Source organism: Aethalodelphis obliquidens, unplaced genomic scaffold, assembly GCF_003676395.1.
Source record: "Aethalodelphis obliquidens isolate GAN/ISIS:26980383/991018 unplaced genomic scaffold, ASM367639v1 scaffold51, whole genome shotgun sequence".
NCBI lineage: Eukaryota > Metazoa > Chordata > Mammalia > Artiodactyla > Delphinidae > Aethalodelphis > Aethalodelphis obliquidens.
The window spans coordinates 12,305,039-12,331,153 of NW_020837995.1; the positions used below are offsets into that span (position 1 = coordinate 12,305,039).

The 26,115-nt window shown below is 39.8% G+C and overlaps 1 protein-coding gene across 1 annotated transcript in view; it reads left to right on the forward strand.

Moving 5' to 3' along the window:
* Window positions 1-26,115, forward strand: part of SLC28A2 (solute carrier family 28 member 2) — a 103,350-nt gene that overhangs the window by 30,983 nt on the left and 46,252 nt on the right. The window contains exon 7 of the mRNA XM_027084186.1: window positions 24,316-24,407. The gene's annotated coding sequence lies outside the window, so the exon portion shown is untranslated. The remainder of the gene's footprint in view (window positions 1-24,315; window positions 24,408-26,115) is intronic.

Genomic DNA, 26,115 nt, shown 5'->3' on the forward strand with positions numbered 1-26,115 from the left:
GAAAGTCACAATAATTATAATCATCCTCATCAGTTCACTGTCCCATGTAATTAATTTATTTTTCATCTTGATCTTTTGTTAGCACTTTTATGAATTCATCAGTTTTCCATTAGAGTTCTGAAAATGCTTATTCATTCAGTTCAGCAGTATAATCAGTTACCAGAAACCTGTACTTGTCAGAGTCTTTTCCATGAATTCCTTGAAGATGAAACCCTTTTATAGGAACATTTTTGCAAAAGCATCAGAGTACACCCAGAACTGTCTGTAAATGACAAAAGACTTAAAAATGACCACGGTTAAAGATTCGATGAAAGTTCATAATAATGCAATTGACAAGGAAATTTAGTTATTTCTGAGATATACATTTTAAAGTAATAACTAAAATTATGAATTATAACATTATACCAAAACATATAAGATTTTTAGGAATTTCATGCAATGTCTGAAACCTTTATATTAACATATTTCCATACAAATAACACAAAGAAAGTTTAGTATTAGTTGTTTTTTTATTTTTGAATTTTATTTTTTTTTTTATACAGCAGGTTCTTATTAGTCATCAATTTTATACACATCAGTGTATACATATCAATCCCAATCGCCCAATTCATCACACCACCACCACCACCACCCCGCCGCTTTCCCCGCTTGGTGTCCATACGTTTGTTCTCTACATCTGTGTCTCAATTACTGCCCTGCAAACCGGTTTATCTGTACCATTTTTCTAGGTTCTACATATATGCGTTAATATACGATATTTGTTTTTCTCTTTCTGACTGACTTCACTCTGTATGACAGTCTCTAGATCCATGCATGTCTCAACAAATGACCCAATTTCGTTCCTTTTTATGGCTGAGTAATATTCCATTGTATATATGTACCACATTTTCTTTATCCATTCGTCTGTCGATGGGCATCTAGGTTGCTTCCATGACCTGGCTATTGTAAATAGTGCTGCAATGAACATTGGGGTGCATGTGTCTCTCTGGGTATATGCCCAGTAGTGGGATTGCTGGATCATATGGTAATTCTGTTTTTAGTTTTTTAAGCGACCTCCATACTGTTCTCATTAGAGGCTGTATCAATTTACATTCCCACCAACAGTGCAAGAGGGTTCCTTTTTTTCCACACCCTCTCCAGCATTTGTTGTTTGTAGATTTTCTGATGATGCCCATTCTAACAGGTGTGAGGTGATACCTCATTGTAGTTTTGATTTGCATTTCTGTAATAATTCATGATGTTGAGCAGCTTTTCATGTGCTTCTTGGCCATCTGTATGTCTTCTTTGGAGAAATGCCTATATAGGTCTTCTGCCCATTTTTGGATTGGGTTGTTTGTTTCTTTAATATTGAGCTGCATGAGCTGTTTATATATTTTGGAGATTAATCCTTTGTCCATTGATTCATTTGCAAATATTTTCTCCCATTCTGAGGGTTGTCTTTTCATCTTGTTTATGGTTTCCTTTGCTGTGCAAAAGCTTTGAAGTTTCATTAGGTCCCATTTGTTTATTTTTGTTTTTATTTCCATTACTCTAGGGGGTGGATCAAAAAAGATCTTGCTGTAATATATGTCAAAGAGTGTTCTTCCTATGTTTTCCTCTAAGAGTTTTCTAGTGTCTGGTCTTACATTTAGGTCTCAAATCCATTTTGAGTTTATTTTTGTATATGGTGTTAGGGAATGTTCTAATTTCATTCTTTTACATGTAGCTGTCCAGTTTTCCCAGTACCACTTATTGAAGAGACTGTCTTTTCTTTATTGTATATCCTTGCCCCCTTTGTCATAGATTAGTTGACCATAGGTGCGTGGGTTTATCTCTGGGCTTTCTTTTTTTTTTTGCGGTATGTGGGCCTCTCACTGTTGTGGCCTCTCCCGCTGCGGAGCACAGGCTCCAGACGCGCAGGCTCAACAGCTATGGCTCACGGTCCCAGCCGCTCCACGGCATGTGGAATCTTCCCGGACCAGGGCACGAACCCGTGTCCCCTGCATCGGCAGGCGGACTCTCAACCACTGTGCCACCAGGGAAGCCCAAGGGCTTTCTATCTTGTTACATTGATCTATGTTTCTGTTTTTGTGCCAGTATCATATTGTCTTGATTACTGTAGCTTTGTAGTATAGTCTGAAGTCAGGGAGTCTGATTCCTCCAGCTCTGTTTTGTTCCCTCAAGACTGCTTTGGCTATTCCGGGTCCTTTGTGTCTCCATACAAATTTTAAGATTTTTTTGTTCTAGTTCCGTAAAAAATGCCGTTTGTAATTTTATAGGGATTGCATTGAATCTGTAGATTGCTTTGGGTAGTATAATCATTTTCACGATATTGATTCTTCCAATTCAAGAACATGGTATATCTCTCCATCTGTTGGTATCATCTTTAATTTCTTTCATCAGTGTCTTATAGTTTTCTGCATACAGGTGTTTTGTCTCCCTAGGTAGGTTTATTCCTAGGTTTTTTGTTTGTTTTTTTTGTTTTTTTGTGGTACACGGGCCTCTCACTGTTGTGGCCTCTTCCATTGTGGAGCACAGGCTCCGGACGTGCAGGCTCAGCGGTCATGGCTCACGGCCCCAGCCGCTCCGCGGCATGTGGGATCTTCCCAGACCGGGGCACGAACCCCTGTCCCCTGCATCGGCAGGTGGACTCTCAACCACTGCGCCACCAGGGAAGCCCTATTTCTAGGTATTTTATTCTTTTTGTTGCAATGGTAAATGGGAGTGTTTCCTTAATTTCTCTTTCAGATTTTTCATCATTAGTGTATAGGAATGCAAGAGATTTCTGTGCATTAATTTTGTATCCTGCAACTTTACCAAATTCATTGATTAGCTCTAGTAGTTTTCTGGTGGCATTTTTAGGATTCTCTATGTATAGTATCATGTCATCTGCAAACAGTGACAACTTTACTTCTTCTTTTCCAATTTGTATTCCTTTTATATCTTTTTCTTCTCTGATTGCTGTGGCTAGGACTTCCAAAACTATGTTGAATAATAGTGGTGAGAGTGGACATCCTTGTCTTGTTCCTGATCTTAGAGGAAATGTTTTCAGTTTTTCACCATTGAGAATGATGTTTGCTGTGGGTTTGTCTTATATGGCCTTTATTATGTTGAGGTAGTTTCCCTCTATGCCCACTTTCTGGAGAGTTTTTATCATAAAAGGGTGTTGAATTTTGTCAAAAGCTTTTTATGCATCTATTGAGATGATCATATGGTTTTTCTTCTTCAGTTTGTTAATATGGTGTATCACATTGATTGATTTGCATATATTGAAGAATCCTTGCATCCCTGGGATAAATCCCACTTGATGGTGTATGATCCTTTTAATGTGTTGCTGGATTCTGTTTGCTAGTATTTTGTTGAGGATTTTTGCATCTATATTCATCAGTGATATTGGTCTGTAATTTTCTTTTTTTGTAGTATCTTTGTCTGGTTTTGGTATCAGGGTGATGGTGGCCTCATAGAATGAGTTTGGGAGTGTTCCTTCCTCTGCAATATTTTGGAAGAGTTTGAGAAGGATGGGTGTTAGCTCTTCTCTAAATGTTGATAGAATTCACCTGTGAAGACATCTGGTCCTGGACTTTTGTTTGTTGGAAGATTCTTAATCACAGTTTCAATTTCATTACTTGTGATTGGTCTGTTTGTATTTTGTATTTCTTCCTGGTTCAGTCTTGGAAGATTATACCTTTCTAAGAATTTGTCCATTTCTTCCAGGTTGTCCATTTTGTTGGCATAGAATTGCTTGTAGTAGTCTCTTAGGATGCTTTGTATTTCTGTGGTGTCTGTTGTAACTTCTCCTTTTTCATTTCTAATTTTATTGATTTGAGTCCTCTCCCTTTTTTTCTTGATGAGTCTGGCTACTGGTTTATCAATTTTGTTTATCTTCTCAAAGAACCAGCTTTTAGTTTTATTGATCTTTGCTATTGTTTTCTTTGTTTCTACTTCATTTATTTTTGCTCTGATATTTATGATTTCTTTCCTTCGCTAACTTTGGGTTTCCTTTGTTCTTCTTTATCTGGTTTTTAGGTGTAAGGCTAGATTGTTTATTTGAGATTTTTCTTGTTTCTTGAGGTAGGCTTGTATACCTATACCCTTCCCTCTTAGAACTGCTTTTGCTGCATCCCATAGGTTTTGGATCGTCATGTTTTCATTGTCATTTGTCTCTAGGTATTTTTTGATTTCCTGTTTGATTTCTTCAGTGATCTCTTGGTTATTTAGTAACGTATTGTTTAGCCTCCATGTCTTTGTGTTTTTTACGTTTTTTTCTCTGTAATTCATTTCTAATCTCATAGCATTGTGGTCAGAAAGGATGCTTGATATGATTTCAATTTTCTTAAATTTACTGAGGCTTGATTTGTTACCCAAGATGTGATCTATCCTGGAGAATGTTCCATGTGCGCTTGAGAAGAAAGTGTAATCTGCTGTTTTTGGATTGAGTGTCCTATAAATATCAATTAAATCTATCTGGTCTATTGTGTCATTTAAAGCTTCTGTTTCCTTATTTATTTTCATTTTGGATGATCTGGATTTCCCCTACTATTATTGTGTTGCTGTCAATTTCCTCTTTTAGAGCTGTTAGCAGTTGCCTTATGTATTGAGGTACTCCTATGTTGGGTGCATATATGTTTATAATTGTTATATCTTATTCTTGGATTGATCCCTTGATCATTATGTAGTGTCCTTCCTTGTCTCTTGTAACTTTCTTTATTTTGAAGTCTATTTTATCTGATATGAGTATTGCTACTCCAGCTTTCTTTTGATTTCTATTTGCATGGAATATCTTTTTCCATCCGCTCACTTTCAGTTTGTATGTGTCCCTAGGTCTGAAGTGGGTGTCTTGTAGACAACATATATATGGGTCTTGTTTTTGTATCCATTCAGCAAGCCTGTGTCTTTTGGCTGGAGCATTTAATCCTTTCACGTTTAAGGTAATTATCGATATGTATGTTCCTATAACTATTTTCTTAATTGTTTTGGGTTTGTTTTTGTAGGTCCTTTTCTTCTCTTGTGTTTCCCATTTAGCGAAGTTCCTTTAGCATTTGTTGTAGAGCTGGTTTGGTGGTGCTGAATTCTCTTAGCTTTTGCTTCTCTGTAAAGCTTTTGATTTCTCCATTGAATCTGAATGAGAACCTTGCTGGGTAGAGTAATCTTGGTTGTAGGTTCTTCCCTTTCATCACTTTAAGTATATCATGCCACTCCTTTCTGGCTTGTAGAGTTTCTGTTGAGAAATCAGCTGTTAACCTTATGGGAGTTCCCTTGTATTGGTCGTTTTTCCCTTGCTGCTTTCAATATTTTTCTGTGTCTTTAATTTTTGCCGATTTGATTACTATGTGTTTCGGCGTGTTTCTCCTTGGGTTTATCCTGTATGGGACTCTCTGCGCTTCCTGGACTTGGGTGGCTATTTCCTTTCCCATGTTAGGGAAGTTTTCGACTATAATCTATCTCTTCAAATATTTTCTCTGGTCCTTTCTCTCTCTCTTCTCCTCTGGGACCCCTATAATGCGAATGTTGTTGTGTTTAATGCTGTCCCAGAGGTCTCTTAGGCTGTCTTCATTTCTTTTCATTCTTTTTTCTTTATTCTGTTCCACAGCAGTGAATTCCACCATTCTGTCTTCCAGGTCACTTATCCATTCTTCTGCCTCAGTTATTCTGCTATTGATTCCTTCTAGTTTAGTTTTCATTTCAGTTATTGTATTGTTCATCTCTGTTTGTTTGTTCTCTAATTCTTCTAAGTTTTTGTTAAACATTTCTTGCATCTTCTCGATCTTTGCCTCCATTCTTTTTCCAAGGTCCTGGATCATCTTCACCATCATTATTCTGAATTCTTTTTCTGGAAGGTTGCCTATCTCCACTTCATTTAGTTATTTTTCTGGGGTTTTATCTTGTTCCTTCATCTGGTACATAGCCCTCTGCCTTTTCATCTTGTCTATCTTTCTGTGAATGTGGTTTTTGTTCCACAGGCGTCAGGATTGTAGTTCTTCTTGCTTCTGCTGTCCACCCTCTGGTGGATGAGGCTATCTACGAGGCTTGTGTAAGTTTCCTGATGGGAGGGACTGGTGGTGTGTAGAGCTGACTGTTGCTCTGGTGGGCAGAGCTCAGTAAAACTTTAATCCACTTGACTGTGGATGGGTGGGGCTGGGTTCCTTCCCTGTTGGTTTTTTGGCCCAACACTGGAGCCTACCTGGGCTCTTTGGTGGGGCTAATGACAGACTCTGGGAGGGCTCATGCCAAGGAGTACTTCCCAGAACTTCTGCTGCCAGTGTCCTTGTCCCCACGGTGAGCCACAACCATACCCTGCCTCTGCAGGAGACCCTCCAATACTAGCAGGTAGGTCTGGTTCAGTCTCCCATGGGGTCACTGCTCCTTCCCCTGGGTCCCAATGCGCACACTACATTGTGTGTGCCCTCCAAGAGTGGAGTATCTGTTTCCCCCAGTCCTGTCAAAGTCCTGCAATCAAATCCCACTAACCTTCGAAGTCTGATTCTCTAGGAATTCCTCCTCCAGTTGCTGGACCCCCAGGTTGGGAAGCCTGATGTGGGGCTCAGAACCTTCACTCCAGTGGGTGGACTTCTGTGGTATAAGTGTTCTCCAGTCTGTGAGTCACCCACCCAGCAGTTATGGGATTTGATTTTACTGTGATTGCACCCCTCCTACTGTCTCATTGTGGCTTCTCCTTTGTCTTTGGATGTGGGGTATCTTGGTGAGTTCCATTGTCTTCCTGTCGATGATTGTCCAGCAGCTAGTTGTGATTCTGGTGTTCTCACCAGAAGGAGTGAGAGCACGTCCTTCTGCTCCGCCATCTTGGTTCCTCCTGACAACAGAGTATCTTGAAATTCTACAGAACAGCTGGTGACTCACCCTAAGACATTTCCAAGGTTGCAAAGGCCCAACATTTTAATGATGCAGAAGGTTGGGATTGGAAAATATGCAGAAAATAAGTCTGATAACACTTCCTAACAATTTCATAGAAAAACCCTTATGTTTCCAGTGGTCTCTTTCTAGGTCCCCTCCTAAGCAGTTGGTTGTGTATCAGTGTGGAAAGGGCAGTAGTCTTTGTGTTTAATGTCCAGCACTATGGCTACCCCAAGACATGGCAGTGATACAGATACAGTTGTCAGTCAACAGAGTTCTCCCACCTCCTGTCTCTGGCCAACTTATATACTCCTCCCCTCCCTCTTCAGCCTATTCTAATAGAGTGCCCTCCTGCTACCGTCTTCCTACCCTGGCCCCCTCCTCACATATATATGTATAACTTTCTAATCAGGTCCCATACCCTGGGGCCCTGTTCTTTAATTTATAAGATAATCAGTTAATCATTTAAGGTCTTATCTTAAATATCTTATCTTTATAATAGTTTATTAACCTTTGCTGAGGATTATGCTTTGCCAGCATCAAGTACTTTATTGTAGTTTTCTATCTTCTGGGAAATAGGGGAAAAACTATCAAGTCAACAGCCTGGTTTGCTGATTTTAGCTTCATACTCTTGTAGACACCAGCTCTGGTTCCTAAGCTCTCCCTCCCAGGGCTCTTGAACCTTCTTTCCTCCAATTAAATATATCTCTTTATCCAGTTCCCTTCAGAAGGAGCCAGGTGACCTACTAAGTTGTTGAAGGGTGTTAACAATATTATCCTCCTACCCCAAAGTAACATGATCATTTTAATGGAGACATCTGTTTTTTTTTTTTTTTTTTTTAGATTTAATCCTCACAAAACCCCTTTCAGATAGATACTGTTAACATCCTTATTTCAAACATGCTTTTGCCTCATCGCCAGTAAGTAGCAGAGCCTGGGTTTGAAACCAGGAAGTAAACCTCCAGAGTTAGTGGAGACATCTTAAGCCCAGCCCACCTCCTTGATGCTGAGACCCTGAGACAAAGACAGACTAAGAGAGAAGACTCTCTGTACCACCAGGGCTTCATAGTATACCTGGATCTTCAAAGCATTCTTGTCATGCAGAATCTGCCTCATTTGTGACTTAATATTTAAGACATGGCAAAGGAGAAATGGAGTGTGAGAAAAAGCAGTGTTGTGTCCATTTGTGTGAAATAAAAGATATATAACAGGAAGAAATTTGCCTTGGGTAAGAGTGGGCCTAGAAGGTATGTCTGCTCATTGGAACCTCTCTGAGCATAAATCTTGAAGCATTATAGAGGAAGCAGGTGTCTTGTTCTGCTCAGGTTGTCATAACAAAATACCATAGACTGGGTGGCTAAACAACAGAAATTAATTTGTGCTGGCCAATTTATTTTCTGGCGAGAACTCCATGCCTGACTTGCAGATGGCCACCTTTTTGCTTTGTCCTCATATGGTGGAGAGAGAGTGACCACTCTGGTGTCTCTTCTTATAAGAACGCTAATCCTATTGGATTAGGGCCCTGCCCTTATGACCTCATTAAACCTTAATTACTTCCTTACTATAAATATAGTCACATTAAGGTTTAGGGGTTCAACATATGAATTTGGTGGGGGGTGTGGGGGAGGGACACAATTCAGCACATTAGCAGCAGGGAAGGCTTAATCCAGACCCCTTGCTCTATGCCCAGAAAGTTGGGGGCATGTTCTCCAATGGTAGGGCCAGCATTCTACTATTTTGGAAGCAGAGATTAGAGGCAGGGGTGAGGCTTATAAACCTCTGCTAGGAGCTAAAGGGCACCCTGGGTACATGTAGTGATACAGTATTTAGTGTTCACTTCACACATTCTGCTGCCTCTCTCTCAGCATCAGAAGTTCATTTGCTCAGAAGCTCTAACAACTGTGGCCCACAGGTCCACAGCCTGGGGCCAATAGGTGTTCAGTTTTAGGGTCTTGAGAAGGACTTCCTGGCCTCCAATATTCATTTAGTCAACAACTAAAGAGCCAGGCAATCATCTAGGCACTGAGGAAGTAATCCTGAATCAGACAAAGTCTACCTCCCTCATTTGCTCATCATTCTTCAAAGCCCTTTACAGAGCACAGAAACTATATGGTTACTTCCAGACTTTGGTTCCCAGGGAAGCAGCCAATCTCAGGTCTTTTCCTGAGGACAGATTTTGATCAGGCTGGAGAGGAGGAAGACAGAGGATGGAGAAAAGGAAAAAGAGAGAGGGGCCTTTACCTCCAAAGACTCTCTTTTCTGGCTTCCTGTTTATCTGTGCTGTCCTTAGTGCATGTCTCAGACATGGCCCCTCCTCTCTACGCCCCCGTCTGACCCAGGTTGGACCCCATTTCCCTCTCCTTCTCTCAGGTGATATGCACAATGGTTTCCTGGGAAAGACTTGCAGAGGTGGAGAGGAGAGGAGGGAAGCGAGGAGAGGAGGGAAGCGAGGAGATGGTAGCAATCACTCTGTTCCATCTTTCTCACAGGCAGGTCCTACTCTTTTAGGCCATGGAGTCAACAGGACTGGAAAAGTTCTTGAGAACTTGACGTACAGACTAAATCACAGGCAGAGTTTGCAGACTTCAAAGCTAGCTCAGCCCGCCTGCCCTTCCCTACTGTCAGAATTGCCTTAATTCCCTTCAGGAGAATGCCATTATACTTATCTTCATTGCTTCACTGCTTGTGGAAGGCTTTATCAGTAACTAGAGAAGCTTCCTGAGGAGATGTGAACTGAGGGGCTGAATCAGTGCTCCAGCTACAGTGCCCCTATCAGCACCCTCTGATTAGGGGAGACAAGGAAATTTTGAAACCTACCGATTGGGAGTTTGTGATTCTCCTTGAGAAATACCCAACTGTCTGGATTCAAAACTAAGATTTCCACTTAACAGAAGTTGGGCAAGTTGCTTAACCTCTCTAAGTCCTGGTTTTTATAAAATAGGGGTTTTAAAAAGCAGTAACTATCGGACTTCCCTGGTGGCACAGTGGTTAAGAATCCGCCTGCCAATGCAGGGGACACAGGTTCAAGCCCTGGTCCAGGAAGATCCCTCATGCCATGGAGCAACTAAGCCTGTGTGCCACAACTACTGAGCCTGCGTGCCACAACTACTGAAGCCCACGTGCCTAGAGCCCGTGCTCCACAACAAGAGAAGCCACTGCAATGACAAGCCCATGCACTGCAACGAAGAGTAGCACCCCCAGCTCACGGCAACTGGAGAAAGCCCATGTGCGGCAATGAAGACTCAGCGCAGCCAAAAATAAATAAGTAAATTTATTTTTAAAAAAAGGCAGTAATTATCTTGGAGGGTGTTGGGAGGATTCAGTGAGATAATGCATGAAAGGTCCTTGGCTCAGAGCTTGGAACCAAGTAAGCTCTCCATAAAGGTTAACTATTTTTATTAATAATAATAACTGAGTTTTTGGTAATCACATTAGGACATGCTTTGTATGAGCCTTTTCTCTCTCCCCACTAAAGGCCTCTGTCAAGTTCCACTGAGCTCATTCAGTGCTCTGACGTGGAGCTTGACAAAACCTCATCAGTGTCTGGACTGGGCCCGTGGTACCTGGGTGCCTAGCTTCAGCAAGACCTCCCAGGCAGTCACCACTAAGGCTGCATTCTCCTATTATGAAGATAGGGGATATACACTGATACTTGCCGTACTATTTCAAAGAGTTATTGCCAAGATCCAGTGTGTCAATGTACAGGAATGTAATCCATGCAAGGAAAAAAAGCCATACAGATTCAGTGCAACACCTTGTCACCTTGAAATGCTTCAAGATTTATGCTCAGAGAGGTTCCAATGAGGTTACAATACAGCTAAGGGGATATAACTTAAACCAAGTGATAACAGTATACATGTGACTGAAGTGTTAGCCACTTGGATGTCCCCAAAGCCCTCTGGCCTGCTGGGAACCCCCATCCTTTAATATTTAAATAAAATTGTCTTGAACCCCCATCTCCTGTAGAGTGAGAATAATCACCATCATTCCCAATATTTCTGAGAATTCTTGGGGCCTCTCTCCTTGTTGTCTCTGGCACTGTTTGCACACTTCTGCTGAATTTTCTAACTTTGCTGGGTGGGCTGCCCTTTTTTTTTTTTTTTTCCATATCATATCCCTGCCCCCATCTCCACCCCAGCAGCCCTGAACACCATCTGGCTTCCTGAATTCTCCAAGCATCACTGGCACCGAGCTGTATGTGTAGCAGATTTTACTGAAGACTTGAGGGAAGGAAGGTGAAGTTGTAGCTCAGTACAGCCAATGTTAAATGTCCATTTCCCTAACTGCCCCTGAAAAGACCTCACTGGCCCACTTTTTACATAGAGATCCAGCAACCACCCTATTGCTCCATTTCCTTCTTCTCCTGCCCTCTTCTACCTGCTCCTCCTAGGTTGATCCAATAATTCATGCTATATTAAGTGGGACAAAATAGACACACCACCTACTGAATGCTTACTTTGTACCAGGTACTATGCTAAGTGCTTTTACATTTCTCAAATAACATACCTTCTCACTTTCCTTTGCTCCAGACAATCCAGGCACATATCCTAGGAGCTTCTATTTTTTTCAACAAATAAATTTTACACAACTTTTACGTGCTAGGTGCTGGGATCTTTGCTCTAACGGAGTTTCATAGCCAAAGAGCCAGTCAAGATAATTTGCTAAAAAACCCCAAAAAACCCCCACAATTCTCAATGAGGAATTCTACTGCTACTTTTATACAAACTTTTTTCCCTCTGGACTACAATTTAAGACAACATTATGACAAACAGCAATATTAGAGAAAAATATAAACAATGCCACGTGATTGACATATGAGTAGCTCAGGCAGTAAAAGAGGACAGTGAATTCATTGGGGACTGAAATAGAGTCCAAAGGCTTTCAGGAAAAGGGGGAGTCATCTATGCTGGATCTTAAAGGATGGGTGGCATGAAAATAGGAAGAGAGAGACTTCCCTGGCGGTCCAGTGGCTAAAACTCTGAGCTTCCAATGCAGGGGACGCGGGTTCAATCCCTGGTTGGGGAATTAAGATCCCACACACCATGCAGCAAGGCCAAAAAAAAAGAAAATAGGAAGAGAGGAGGAAGGCATGGGAGGCTAGGGCAGGATGAGCAGTAGAGAGTCATGTTTAAGAGCAAGGACTCTGGGCGCAAACTCAGCTCTGTCATTTGCTTACTCTGGGACTTTGGCAGATTGTTTCATCTCTCTAAGCCTGAGTGTCCTCATCTGGAAAACTGGGCTAGCAACAGTACTTTACTCAAAGGTGTGTGGTCACGATTAAATGAGAAAATGCATGAAATGCATTTCAGGCTTGGAGTAATGCCTGAAATATGATAAGTGAACAAAATAGTTTTAAAAAACAAGCAAAGGATCTATATTAGGATCTTTATACGTCAGCTATTAAAATTTTGGGATCATCTTACCATTTATACAAATGTTTTTTTTCCTTTTACTTTTGTTCATTTAGTAGGCAGGTTCCAAATCTTGTAGGCAGATGTACTTATCATCACTTCCATTTTGCAGAATCAAGATTCAAGAAAGTTAAATACTTTCCCCAAAGGCATGAGGTCACTTTGCTCATGGAGCTTCTGACTCCAAATCTTTCTAATCCTGCCTTAAAAGTAAAACAAAACAAAACAAACAAACAAAACCCCACACACACAAAAACCAAAACACACACACAAAAACCCAAAGAGACAAACTCTGAAGTGGTTAATAACAAATAATTTGGCCAAGGATTACTTTCTTATTACTTGTTTTCCAATCAAGGATAGACTTTTACCAATGGGATATAGTTAGAGCATCTAGGGGGAGGGTCACGAGTGAGAAACCAACATCAACTTTCCTAGACTTTGGCCACCTCACAATTTAGCCATGGAAAATAATTAGCCAACTATAAATCAATAAGGAATACTAGAGGTCAGACTTTTCTAATCAAAACCCAAGCTAAAAGTCTCCCAAGAAGTTCAGCAAATAGAGAAGAAAGATTCCAGTCCCAGTCCTGTAAGACTAATTGTGGGAGGTAGTTGTTAATGCTGAATCTCTAGAACACATGAGCGTGCTCACAGGGCCTCGCTGGGTTCTCCACAAGCATCATCCATTCCCGTCATAAAGCCTTGACTGCTCATCCACCTGCTCCGTGACAAACATGCCCTTAGCACTGTCTGCCTCAGTCACCAGCTCCACTCTGCAAGGACTGAGGAGGCCCCCGCAGGCATTCCTGAGGCTGTTTGAGTTCTATCACAGCTTTCTCAGGCAAAGCACTGCAAGGTATAAGTAGGAGAGGTGGGAAACAGAGAGGAAGGGGTTTGAGAGAGAGAGAGATGAAAGAGGAAGGGAGGTAGAGTCAGAGAGAGAGAGAAATTACAAACAGGATGTTGGGAAAGAATCTTTAGGAATAGGATTCCTTAACACCAGGGCGGAGAGGTTATATAATTCCTTAGGATTTAACCATATTTTCACTCTGCTTTCTGTGGTGAGATAACATTTGGTTGATCTTTCAATTAGGTATTTCTAGAAACTCTTTACTGAAAAAGCAGGTTATCCAGCACTCGGTCATTGAATTGGCCAAGACTAGTGCTGCGGAACGGAAGGGTATTTATCATCTCCCTCCTCTATTTCCACAGCCTCCACACATTCAGTGTCTCACTATGCTGAAAGGAACCCGTGTGGGAGACAAAGCTAGAGAGAAAAAAACCTTAAATTTCTCATAGGCAAAATTTTAAAAAGCAGCAGAATTCCATGAAAAATGGCAAACATTTCAAAAAATAAATCATAGTTGGATGTATAAGACATTAAAAAATAAGGGGGTGTTTGGAAAACACTAGTCATCACCACCCCTTTAAACCTGCCTTTTTTTTTTTAACTTTTAATTTTATATTGGTGTATAGCCGATTAACAATGTTGTGATAGTTTCAGGTACACAGCAAAGCGACTCAGCCATACATATACATATATCCATTCTCCCCCAAACTCCCAACCAGGGAGTCCCATCCAGCCTCTCCTCCCATCCAGGCTGCCACGTAACACTGAGCAGAGTTCCCTGTGCTATACAGTAGGTCCTTGTTGAAAGCAACATTTTTTTTTGGCCATGTCACACAGCATGCAGGATCTTAGTTCCCTGACCGAGGATTGAACCCCTACCCCCTGCAATGGAAGCACGGAGTCTTAACCACTTAGCAACCAGGCACCAGGGAAGTCCCAATAAGATCTTTTTTTTTTTTTTTTTTTTTCCCTTTGGTCATACTGTGCGGCCTGGGGGATCTTAGTTCCCCAACCAGGGATCAAACCCCATGCCCCCTGCATTGGAAGCGTGGAGTCTTAACCACTGGACTGCTAGGGAAGTCCCTAAACCTGCCATTTTAACTGTCCCCAGTAATTCATATAGCCTGGTGTTCAGGGTCAACCCTTTTAAAAATTGTGACATTGAAGAAGTGGATCTTTAAATGCTTTCCTTTGCACCCTACTCCATGTCTTGTTTTCTCCTTCACAAGGTCTTCTCTCTGGTGAGAGGGAACAAAGGCCCTAGCTCTAACTCAAGCTCTATACCTGGCTCTAACACATGACTACTTCTACACAGGGCCAAGTGAGGAAAGTACCACTGGGGGCACAGAAGGAGAAAAGTAAGTAAAAGGAATGCTTTACCTAGTGGGTAACAGAGGGGATTTGGGAGGAGATGGCATCTGAGAAGATAACTGTAATTTTGTAACTGTAATTTTGTGTTTAGAACAATTAGTGCTGAGACATCAGTGGATCATCTAAGTGGAAAGGTTTTGGGGAAGACAGGAGAATGAGGGGAGACTTCTCAAGGTCACCGTTAGAGAGAGGGACTGGATGTCATCTCCATGAAGTGGAAGGTGTGTAATAGGCTGTCGGGCTCACTGAGGGCCTGAGTACACCACCAGCAGAGCACAGGGTCCTTACACCATGCTCACCAGGCAGCTGCTTGCAGCTTGATGGCTGGCATTACCCACAGTCAGTTCAGTTGTGGTTAATAGGAAGATCTTAAAGGTCCATTTTGCTCTAAAAATCTATAAGATTCTACAAGATAACCTGCTCCAGCCCTCCAGACAGCAGCTATTTTATGACCCTGGCTGGCACCAAGTCCAGATGGAATTGAGCAAGGGAGGAATGGGAGGGCCTAGAAGTTCTTCTCCTTGGAACTTTGATTTCTTCAATCACCCTCTTGGAAGCAGGATAATTTCCAAATCTGTTCTCTTCATTAGGTGGTAACAAGATAATAGTATATCCTCTTAACATTAGCTCAGCCAATGATTAGAAAGTTGAAATTTTCAGTTTGTTGGTTCTCTGCCTTTCCTCTAAATATAATTTCTTCTTCTTCTTTTTTTTTTTTTTTTTTTGCGGTACGCGGGGCTCTCACCGTTGTGGCCTCTCCCGTTGCGGAGTACAGGCTCCGGACGCGCAGGCTCAGCGGCCATGGCTCATGGGCCTATCCGCTCCGCGGCATGTGGGATCTTCCCAGACCGGGACATGAACCCATGTCCCCTGCATCAGCAGGCGGACTCTCAACCACTGCGTCACCAGGGAAGCCCCAATTTCTTCATTTTAAACAAATTTTTTTCTGCATTTTCTCCAAAGGTTGCTAAATGACATTAGCACAGTATGAACCCTGGCAGACCTATCCTTAGAGCTCAAAAAGGGATAACCCACGTGGGAAGATTGCATGGGTGCCGGAAAAATCCTGGTGATCAAAGCTTTTCTAGCTCCTTTCCTTAGGGCATGATTTCTTCCATCTTCTTCATTATTTATTATCCAACAGTGTTTATTAAATGCCTGCTGTGTCACAACACTAGGAGAAGCACTGTGCATTTGAGCTGGGAGTGATGAGTGTGTTGATTGGTTTGCTTGTTTGTGCTAACTGTGTTACTGGGCTGCTGGAGAGCCTTTCTGTCTGTCTAACAGGTGGTTGAGGGCGTCACAGAGGAGACTGGAATTTGTCTGCAGGTGAGACAGGAGCAGGAATGGTTTCATGGGTGTGTGACCTAGGCAGTCACATAAGGCCCACTCTGAGAAGGGTCCTGTGCTTGGTTTAATACTCTGCTGTCAACATCTGGATATTCTTAATATTTCTGAACAAGGAGGGCCACATTTTCATTGCACACTGGGCCCCACAAATTATGTAGCTGGTCTTGAATAAGGTAGATTTTTCTGGAGAGAATTCTGCATCTGGGGACAGAAAACTGAAGGAATAATAATAGAAGTTGCATAGGAGTGGGAGAAAAGGCACCAAACACTACTCTGAGCTGTGGTTTTGTCCATAATTATTTGACAAATTGAGTTGAAGTGAGTAGAAGAGCAGCCCCCATCGAGTATTGAGCTAAGTAAGTACTTCACATGAATTAACTCAATTTAGGATTCTATTGAATGGGCACTATAGTTACCTATGTTAGCTCTTAAACTAATGCTATTTTGTTTCGGCCAACTACCATTCTATTTACAAAATGACAGGCAACATTTTTTTATATAGATGTCTGCTCCAGCTCTACCCCTCCGCTCAGCCCTCCAGTGTAATCTGCTATTGTTTGCAGCTACAGCTTTAGATCTGGAAGTCTGGAAGGTAGAAGTGAAGACCTTTCAATTGTATCCATTCCTGCTCTAGAACCCAATACTTGTCTTCACAGGCCTTTGTTAAAATGCCTCTTCCCAGAGGACAGGACCCTTGTCTGTGTGGGTCACTACTGTATGCTCAGCATCTAAGGCTGCATCCAGCACAATTAGTAGGCACTCAGGTATTACTTAGAGGGTTCCACTTCTGGCCAAGATGGAGTAACAGGGACCAGACTTACTCTCTCATTCTAAACAACTAAAAAGTCCTGACCAAATATATGGAACAATGATTTTCAGCTGTTGGACAGCAGGCAGCACAGGATGGTGATCCTTGAAAGAAGGGTGATAAAATGAACCCTATGATTGTCTCAGCTTACTGCCTGGAGAGAGTTTCCAGGCCGTAGCTCAGAGAAGTGCGAAAGGGCCCAGTGATCTCGTGGAGTTCAGAGTTCAGTTCAAGGTGGCTGGAATTCACAGGGCAGAGTACTGAGGAGGAGAGAGTAATAGAAAGCTGATAAGGACATGCATGTGAGGAAACCAATGAGGCCTGAGAAAGATGAACTGGAAAAGAGCAGGCAGAAAAATCCTCAGAGCTCACGTAGAACTGGGAAACTATTAACCCAAGTGGAAAGACCTCCTAATTCTTAGGGCACTGAGTAAAGTTCTCAGAAAAGGACTGCTTCATAGTAGAGCCAAATTAGTCCTAGTTTAAAGGCTGTTTTGTTTTTGTTTTGGCCACGTGGCATGTGGGATCTTAGTTCCATGTAGGTTCTTAGTTCCCTGACCAGGGATCGAACCCACACCCCCTGCAGTGGACATGCAGAGTCTTAACTGCCAGAGAAGTCCCTTTAAAGGCTGTTTTGGACCTATATAACAACCCAGAAAAAAACAAGACTTGCTAGATTCAAGCTGTTTCCAAGTAATAACTTAGCTACAGCCTAGAATGAAGTCCAAAAATATTTAAAGGAATACAGAAAATACAGCACCCAACTATGTAAAACTCATATTAACTGTCATCTGACTTTAAAGTACCATCTTACTTTAAAAAAAATTTAATTTACTTTATGTAATGAAGCATAAAAATAAGGCTCATAACAAGGGGGAAAATCAATCAATAGAAAAAACACAGAAATGACCCATGATAGATTTAGAGGACAAAATCATTAAAACAAGTATTTTAATACATCCCACATGTATTAAAATATGTTCAAGAAGATGGAGAAAGTAATGAGCTTAATGAGGAGAGAAATAGAAGATATTAAAAAAATAGAAATTATAAAAAAGATATGTTTGAAATTAAGCCTCTAGAGATAAAAAAAAATACACTATCTGAAATGAAAAGTACCCTGGATGGGATTAATAGCAGTTTACACACTGAGGATGAAAAGATTAGTGAACTTGAAGACATAGCAATAGAAACTATCTGAAATGAAACATAGAGGAGAGAGAGAGAGAGAACACTGTATTAGAGATCTGTGGAATATCTTCAAGGGCCTGATATATATCTAATTGGAGTCCCAGAAAGAGAGAATAGATGGTGGAGACAGAAAAGTATTTGAAGATACACTGTTTTAAAAATTGTATGGTAAAGTATCTTTCATTAAAATTCATTTTTTTGGTACATAGAAATATAGTTGATTTTTGTATTTTGTTTTTGCATACTCTTGTAGAGATCATTCCCACCAGCAGTGTATGAGAATTCCAGTTGCTCTGCAAACTCATCAGTACTTGGTATTGTCATTTTTTTCTTTTTAAAAAAAATTTATTTTTTTAATTTATTTTAATTTTGGCTGCGTTGGGTCTTTGTAGCTGCACACGGACTTTCTCTAGTTGTGGTGAGCCAGGGCTACTCTTTGTTGCGGTATGCGGGCTTCTCATTGCGGTGGCTTCTCTTGTTGCAGAGCACGGGCTCTAGGTGCACAGGCTTCAGTAGTTGTGGCTTGTGGGTTCTAGAGTGCAGGCTCAGTAGTTGTGGCGCACGGGCTTAGTTGCTCTGCGGCATGTGGGATCATCCCGGACCAGGGCTTGAACCCGTGTCCCCTTTATTGGCAGGTGTATTCTTAACCACTGCGACACCAGGGAAGCCCCATTTTTTTCTTTACTTTCTTTCTTTTCCTTTTCCTCTCTCTCTCACTCTCTCTCTCTCTCTCTCTCTTTTTTAGTTTTAGCCATTCTAATGGGTGTATAGTGGTATCTCATTGTGGTTTTAATTTACCTTTTCCTGATGACTAATGATGTAGCATCTTTCCATAAGCTTTTTTGCCATCTGATATTTTCTTTGGTGAAAGATCTAAGTCTTTTGCCCATTTATCAAGTTGTTTGGTTGTTTTTTTCTTAATATTCAGTTTTGAGACTTTTAAATATATGCTGGATATAAGTTCATTATCAGATATGTAATTTGCAAATGTTTTCTACCTATTTGTGGTGTATCTTTTCATTCTCTTTATAGTGTCTTTTGAAGAACAGAGGGTCTTAATTTTGATGAAATCCACCTTATTAATTTTTCTTTTATGGATTGTGCTTTTGACATTATATGTAAAAATTTTTTGCCTAATCCAAGATCACAAAGGTTTGCTCTTATTTTTTTTTTCCTAGAAGCTTTATAGTTTCTGATTTTGGATTTTGGTCTATGATCCATTTTGAGTTGCTTTTAAAATAGGGCACAAGTTATGAATTGACATTAATTTATCTTTTTTGCATATGGATACCTAATTGTCCTGGTGCCATTTGTTGAAAACATTATCCTTTTTACATTGCATTGCCTTTACAACATTGTGGAAAATCAATTCACCATATATTTGTGGGTCTATTTCTGGACTCTTTATTCCATTGAACTATGTGTCAGTGCTTTCTCTGATACCACACTGTCTTAATTACTGTCTATTTATAATAAGCCTTCGCCTTAATCTGCTCAGGCTGCCATAACAAAATGCCATAGACTGGGTGGCTTAAACAAGAAATTTATATTCTCATAGTTCTGGAGGCTAGAAGTTTGAGATCAGGATGCTAGCATGATCAGGTTCTGGTGAGAGTTTTCTACCTGGTGTGCAATGAGCCATGTTCTTACTGCATCCTCACATGACCTTTGTGCTTACACAGAAAGAGATACTTCTCTTTTTTCCTCGTTTTATAAGACCACTAATCCCATCATGAAGACAGCACTCTCATGACCTAATCTAACCCTAACTACTTCACCAAGGCCCCATTTCCAAATACCATCATATTGGAGCTTATGATTTCAACATATGAATTTTGGAGGGACACAGTCAGTCCATAACAACCTTGAAAACAAGTACTATGAATCTTCCCATCTTGTTGTTCTTTTTCAAAATTGTTTTGACTATGCTAGTTCCTTTGACTCTCCATATAACTTTTAAAATCAGTTTGTCAATTTTTATTTAAAATCTTTGGGAAGAATTGACATTTTAACAGTATTGAGTCTTTTAATTCATGAACATAGAATATGTCTCCAATTATTTGTTTTCTTTGATTTCGTTCACCAGGGTTTTATAGTTTTCAGCATACAGGATGGGGATGGGTGTGGGAGGGAGGTCCAAGAGGGAGGGGATATAGGTATACATATAGCTGATTCACTTCATTGTACAGCAGAAACTAACACAACATTGTAAAGCAATTTTACTCCAATAAAAATATAAATAAAAATAAATAAAATAAAATAAACCTAAGTATTTCATGTTTTTTGGTGCTCTTATAAATGGTACTCTTTTTAATATTCAGTTTCCAATTGTTCATTGCTGGAATGTAGAAATACAGTAGATTTTATTTATTGATCTTGTATCCTGTAGCCTAATTAAACTCGCTTATAAGTTCTGGTTGTTTTTGTTTTGTTTGTAGATATTTTGAGATTTTCTATGTAGAAAAGCATATTGTCTGTGAATAGAGATAATTTTCTTTCTTCTTTCCAATCCATATGTCTTTTAGGTCTTTTCTTGTCTTATTGTACTCTCTAGACCTCCAGTATATTGTTAAATGGGAGTGGTGAGAGCATTCTTGTTCCTGATCTTAGGGAGAAAACGTTTATTTAGTTTTTCATGATCAAAAATGATGCTAGTTGTAGGGTTTTTTGTTTACCTTCTTTATCAGATTGAAAAAGTTGCCTCTATTCCTAGTTTGCTATAAGTTTTTATCATAAACAAATATAGAACTTTGTTAAATCCTTTTTCTGCATCTATGGGGGTAATAATGTGGCTTTTCATCTTTAGTCCGTTGATGTGGTAAATTAGATTGATTTTCAAATGTTGAATAGCCTTTCATTCCTGGGATAAATTCCACTTTGTTATTATACATTATTCTTTTTATGTGTTGCTAGATTTGATTTACTAGTGTTTTGTTGAGGATTTTCTTCATGTTATGTTCATGTGGAATGTTGATCTGTAGTTTTTTTTTTATGTTACCATCTGGTTTTTGTATCAGGGTATTGCTGGCCTCCTAAATGAGTCATCAGTGTTCCTTCCTCTTTTACAGTCTGGAAGAGTTATGAAAACTGGTATTATTTCTTCCTTATGTCCTCTGAAAAAAAATGCACAACCTAAAAGTTGAGAGTTATGTTTTATTTGGCGGACATTCTCAGGACTTCAAGCCCAGGAGGCAGGATCTCAATTAACCCTGAGAAACTCCGAGAGGGCGAGGGGGAAGCTAGGATATGTAGGAGTTTTGCAGCAAAGGGCAGGTAGTGGGAAGTCAATAGATTATTGTTAATTAAAGAAAACCAGATATCTCAAGTTAAGGAATTTAGCGCTTTTCTATGGGAATATGCAAGAGTCCTGGCTCTCTGAAATCATTCCTTTGATATGCACCTCAGCTATCTGGGGCCAGTATCCTGTATGTTCTCATCCTGAGTTCCCTCAGGGCTTATCAGCTCATCATTGGAGGTGGCTGCAATCGCTGATGACTGTGCATTCCTTTGTTTACAGATATGGCAGGCAATATTTTATTTCTCACTTAGATATTTGGTAGAATTTTAATATTTGAAGACATCTGGGCCTAAGTTTTCTGTGTTGGAAAGTTTTTAAGTGTACATTCTTTAATAGATATAAGACTATGCTAATAATCTATTTCTTCTGAAGTGAGCTTTGGCAGTTTTGAGTCTCATGGAATTTGTTTCATTTAAATTTTTGAATTTGTGAGCATAGACTCGTTTTTATTATTCCCTTATCTTTTTAATGTATGTAGGAACTATAGTGGTGTCCCCTCTTACTCCTGATATTTGTAACTTGTTTCTTCTCTTTTTTTCCTTCACCATTCTAGCTAGATGCTTATCAATTTAATTGATCTTTTCAAAGAATCAAGCTTTTCATTTCATTGATCTTCTTTATATTTTTTTTCTCCTGGTCTCACTTTCCTTGTTTTCTGCTCTTAATTATTTCCTTCAGTCTGTGTCGGGTTTGATTTACTCTTCTATTTCCAGTTTCTTAAGGTGACGTTTTAGATAATTGATTTTAGACCTTGCTGTGGGTTTGTTTTCTAATATAAGTACTGCTTCAGTTGCATCCCATAGATTTTGATTTAAGATTTTTTTTTGATGTGGACTATTTTTAAAGTGTTTATTGAATTTGTTACAATATTGCTTCTGTTTTATGTTTTGGTTTTTTGGCTGTGAGGCATGTGGGATCCTAGCTCCCTGACAAGGGATCAAACCTGTACCCCCTGCATTGGAAGGCGAAGTCTTAATCACTGGACTGCCAGGGAAGTCCCCCCCCATAGATTTTAATTTTATTTATTTATTTATTTTAAAATTTATTTATTTGGTTGTGCTGGGTCTTAGTTGCGGCAAGTGGGCTCCTTAGTTGTGGCATGAGGGTTCCTTAGTTTCGTCATGTGAACTCTTAGTTGTGGCATGCATGTGGGATCTCGTTCCCTGACTAGGGATCGAAGCAAGGCCCCCTGCATCAGGAGCATGGAGTCTTAATCACTGCCCCAGGGAAGTCCTGGATTTTAATATTTTAAAATTTTGATCAATTAAAATGTTTCTAATTTCCCTTGTGACTTCTTCTTTGAGTCATGGGTTATTTACAACTATCTTGTCTAATTTCCAAGTATTTGGGGACTTTCAAGGTATTTTTTTGTTAAACATTCCTAGTTTACCTCCTTAATTGCCTTAGAATATATTTTGTATGATTTCAATTATTTTAAATATTCCAAGTTTTTTTTTTCCCCTAGAATATGGTCTGCCTTGGTGAATATTCTGTATACTCCTAAAGTCAATGTATATTCTGCACTTGTCAGGTGAAATGTTTAAATATGTCAGGTCAAGTAAATTGATGATGTTGTTTAGATCTTCTGTTTTCTCATATTTTTTTCTATTTATACTATCAATTATTTAGAGAAGAGTATTAAACTCTCCACCCATAGTTTTGTACTTGTCTATTTCTCCTTTCAGCTTTATCCATTTTTGCCTTGTATCCTTTGAAGCTACATTATTTAGTCCATATGAAACAGTAGGGAAGGGGGCAGGGCACAACCTTTAAAAGAATGACATAGCTGTTGAAGATGTGACATAAACTGGTTAGAACCAACTAGGTCCAAGATGGTGGAAGATTCAACTTCCAGTGGACCTTGAGCCTCATTATACACTCATTGTAATATATTAACATGCTAAATGACACACCCACCAGCACCATGACAGTTCCAAGGCTGACCATAAAAGGCTGAAAATTGGGTGGTGGCTCAATTCCTGGAAATATCCGCTCCTTCCCCAAAATAGTTGAAATAATCCTCCCACTCATTAGCCTATGAAATTACCCAGCCCATAAAAACTAACCACCCCATATTCTGGGGCCTCTTGCCTTCTGAGATGACCCACACTCTGTCTTTGGAGTGTGTTTCTCCCAAAGCCATTCTTGCCTTTTTAGAGGGACTGTATTCTGTCTATGGAATGTGTATCTCTCTAAATAAATCCACTTCTTACCTACCACTTAGTCTTTCACTGAATTCTTTCTGTGATGAGATATAAAGAACCTGAGCTTTGTTAAGTCCTGAGGCCAGTTGTGTGACCTCAATTAAAAGACAATGTGTTCAAGTCCCAATCTGAGTTGTGTGGTTTCACATACATATTTAGGATTGTGATATAGTCTTGGTGAACTGACTCCTTTCCATTAATGTAATGTTCCTCTTTATCTCTGGCAATATTCTTTGTTCTGAAGTCTACCTTTCTAATATTAATATAGACACTCCAGCCTTTTTTTTCGGTGTTAACATGATATGTCTTTTCCCATCTTTTTACTTTTATTCTGTGTTTTTATATTTAAAATGGGTTCCTATAGACAGCATATAGTTGGGTCTTGCTTTTTTTTTTTTAATCCAATCTGACAATCTGTATTTTTTGGTTTATTGCAGAGTTTAAACTATTTATATAACTATTGACATGTGTTGACTGAAAAAAAAAAAAGCACAACCCAAAAGTTGAAAATTATGTTTTATTCGGTAGACTTACTGAGGATATAATCCCAGGATAATACAGCTTCTCAGATAGCTTTGAGGGATTGTTCTGAAGAGGTAAGGGAAGAGCCAGGATGTATAGGAGTTTTTGAAAAAGAAAAAAAAAGAAAAAACAGGTAGTCAGAACATCAAAAGATTACTGCTAATTAAAAAAAGCCAGACTTTGAATTTAGCGCTTTTCTATGTATGGGAAGATGCAAGAGTCTGGGCTTACTGAAATTATTCCTTTGATATGCACGTCAACTATCTAGAGCCAGTATCCTGTTCTTTCCCATCCTGAATCCCCTCAGGGTGCACCGCTGGGGTGGCTGCAGAGGCTGATGTCTTGATGGCCTCAACATCCTTTGTTTACTGAAATGGCAGGCTGAAAGGACTCTAGAGTGAAACCTAGAGGAGTTAAGCTCACAAACAGTACGTTGGCCCACCGCAGGATCTTCACTAGTGATTTTTTCTCAACAGACCAACTTTGGAATGGGGAACAAAGCTTTCAAACTAAAAGAAAAAGGAGCGACAGATTGTCAGCCTCCAACTAACATCCCAAACAGGTTTATGTACGTACAAAACTTATACTTACAAGTAGTTACTTAATTGGGAATTAAAGGAAATCTCACCCTGAAAATGACTAAGATGGAGCTCTTTATTGTGTTTGCAGTTAAGTTAGAGAAAGCCGGCTTGATAAAACAACTCTTCAGAAACATTTGGCAGTCAGTTGAATAGACTGGGATTCTAAACAGGGAATTCCCAGAACTCTTAATTTTCAGTTTAGTTGGAGATCATCTCACTGATACAAATTAAAGAAAATATAGCTGGGCAAGTCAATCTTTTAATATCATTTAGGTGGCAGACCAGTTTTTTGGAGAATGAAAAGTAACTGTTTTTGTCTTACAAATCTTTACAAATCAGAAATGTAAATACAGTCCACAGTGACCTGAGACTGAGCCTAATTCACTCAATCAGATAGAACCTGAAACCAAGGGAGAACAAAAAAGGGAAATAAGGCCTTTTTAAACTCAAACCACTGGAAAGGCTCCCTCAGCCCAAATCTGATTCATAGCCTCCTTAATGGTTTATCAAGGACAAATACAAATCTTAAAAGTCTTTTCCACGAATAGTAAAAGCCTTAGTCATCTGAGTAAACAAATTTAACTTATTCCAACTGTTATTTACAAACTGGTAAGTTTATATTGTAATACCTGATTCATAACTAAGTGTTAAAGTGAAGCTATGAGATCTCTAGTTTTGTCTGTTTATATGTCTGTATGTGCATTATACATATGAGATGTCTCTACCTCCAGAAAATATTATCAAAACTGAATTAATAAAAGAGTTCTACCTAACTGACTTAAAAGTAAGTGCTTACAAATTAAATGTTTCTAAATATAAAGGAAGCAGGCCAGAATGACTTTCAGGTTCACATAATCTAGGAAATATTAATATTAAATTAATATCTGGTATTAAAGCTAGCTTAAGCTTGTTGATTTAATCAATATAGACATGTCTTACTTTTATTGTACCTAGGTATACTGAAGGTCAGTAAGTTCATGTTATTTCTATTGCAGAGTTTATCAGCAAAAAAAAAAAGAAAAAAAAATTAACTTTGGTATGATGATATTTTCATAAGTTATAAAATAAAGATAAATGAGGTAAGAATTTTCAGTGTGCACTCTAGGAATAATTATGTTTTGGGTGTGTCCACCTAAAATAGTTTCTGCAGTTTTTTTTTTTTTTTTTGGCTGTGTTGGGTCTTCATTGCTGCACGCGGGCTTTCTCTAGTTGCAGTGAGTGGGGGCTACTCTTCATTGCAGTGAGCAGGCTTCTCATGGTGCTTGTTGCGGAGCATGGGGCTCTAGACGCGTGGGCTTCAGTTATTGCAGCACGTGGGCTCAGTAGTTGCGGCACGCAGGCTCAGTAGTTGTGGCGCACCAGCTTAGTTGCTCCATGGCATGTGAGATCTTCGAACCTGTGTTCCCTGCATTGGCAGGTGGATTCTTAACCACTGCGCCACCAGGGAAGTCCCTCTGATAACTTTTAGATCATACTGTTACTCAAAAAACTGTGTTTGCCTCTTGAGCCAAAAGATACAACCAAGCCAAAGACTGGGAGAAGGAAGGATTTATTACTTGCAGCAAGTAGAGAGAACATCAGGGATCTTTTCCAAAGCACTGTCTCCCCAAACAGCAAAATTGGGGAAGTTTTAAGCTAAGGGTACATGCATATTCACGAAGGGGCTTGGGTGTTGTATGCGTATTCATGAAGGGG